Source organism: Castor canadensis, chromosome 3 (assembly GCF_047511655.1).
Source record: "Castor canadensis chromosome 3, mCasCan1.hap1v2, whole genome shotgun sequence".
NCBI lineage: Eukaryota > Metazoa > Chordata > Mammalia > Rodentia > Castoridae > Castor > Castor canadensis.
In genome coordinates, this window is record NC_133388.1 from 180,131,904 (window position 1) to 180,133,571 (window position 1,668).

Genomic DNA, 1,668 nt, shown 5'->3' on the forward strand with positions numbered 1-1,668 from the left:
AAAGTCTACAGATGTACATATTAATCATATTTTAAAAAAATCCTTCATAGAAATATCTACACATGTGACTAATCATCTGGGCATTATAGCCAAACCAAATTAGCACAAAATTAGCCATCACAATATGTAGAAGAACATTCTCCTTGGGCTGGTGGAGTGGCTCAAGTTGCAGAGTGAGGCCCTGAGTTCAAACCCCAGTACAACAGAAAAAAATTCTCTCACTTTTTTGTTCTTTTTCAAGAACCTTGGCTATCTTTTACATTTTCATTAACAATTTAGAATCAGCTTTCCAATTAGAGAAAACACTTTAAAAATAATTTGTTTATTTGTTTGAGACCGGGCCTCATTAGTTAGCCAAGACCAGCCTCAAAATTCCTCCAGCCTCAGCCTTTGAGTGCTGGATCACCATCACTTGTACCATCACACCCAGCTTCAAAATCATTTCAATAGAGATTATCTGGATTTATTAAAAATTGGATGTGGGTAGGGAGCTGGTGGCTCACGCTTGTAATCCTAGCTACTCATGAGGCAGAGATCAGGAGGATCACAGTTCAAAGCCAGCCCAGGAAAATAGTTCACAAGACCCTATCTCAAAAAACCCTTCACAAAAATTTGGGCTGGTGGAGTGGCTCAAGGTGAAGGCCCTGAATTCAAGGCCCAGTACTGTAAAAAACAAAACAAAAATAAGAGTTGTACTCTGAAAATACTGGGTTTCAGTTGGACATGTGAATTTGGGGGTTGTCAGCAAGTAATGAAATTAAAACCATTGGGATCTTGCAGAAATAATGCTGAAATAACACAGAACTGATCATAAGATTAAGCCTACAAAATTCAATATTTCTTTTAAAAAACAGACCGCTTCACAAATTTGCATGTCATCCACAGTGGCCATGATAATCTTCTCTGTATTGTTCCAATTTTAGTACATATGCTGCCAAAATAAGCACCAAAATTCAATATTTAAATTTATACAACATAGGGACTGGATGCATGGCTCAAGTGCAGAGCACCTGCCTAACAAGCACAAGGCTCTGAGGTCAAACTCCAGTATAGTCAAAAAAAAAAAAAAAAAGAAAGATCTACAACATAATGACACAAAGATGGTCAAAAAATAATAAAAAGAAGAAACCAAGAACATGAGGGAAATCCAAGAGTGTGGTGTCCTAGACAGTGGGGTCAAGAAATTGCTCCAGAGGAGAGTGACTGCTTTCAGAAGACTATGATAGATGGAAAAGCTAAATGCACACCACTGACCATTAGAGTTAGTGCTTTGGAGCTCACTGGATGTTTTGGTGGCCTGGTGGGGGATGTGTCATCTGACCAGAATGGATTCCAGAGAAACAGAACGTAGGGAGTTATAGGCTACATTTTCAAAGAACTTTGTACGACAGAGTCACAATAAATTGGTGCTGGAGAGCACTGCAGTCGCCACAGCCAGTGTCCTAGGAAAATTATTCTTTGTTGTTATTTCTGTTCATTTAGATGACAGAAATGATTGCATGTTGTCGGAGGTAATGGCTGATAATTCATGAGAAAGAGAAGAATTGATAGAGCAAGTCTCTGAGTAGTTTTCTGGTGTTCAGTGTTTTTGCTCCATGTATTTGGTTCTCTGAGAAAGGAATTTATACAGTGATAGCTTTCTCTGTGCCTTATTCTATGCAATTACAC

The 1,668-nt window shown here is 38.5% G+C and overlaps 1 non-coding gene across 1 annotated transcript; it reads right to left on the bottom strand.

Annotated features, from left to right (window-relative positions):
• Positions 1-844: 844 nt before the first annotated feature.
• LOC141422034 (U6 spliceosomal RNA) lies at positions 845-947 on the bottom strand. Its single transcript, XR_012446702.1, has one exon. It is a non-coding gene; the product is annotated as a U6 spliceosomal RNA (small nuclear RNA).
• Positions 948-1,668: the final 721 nt, after the last annotated feature.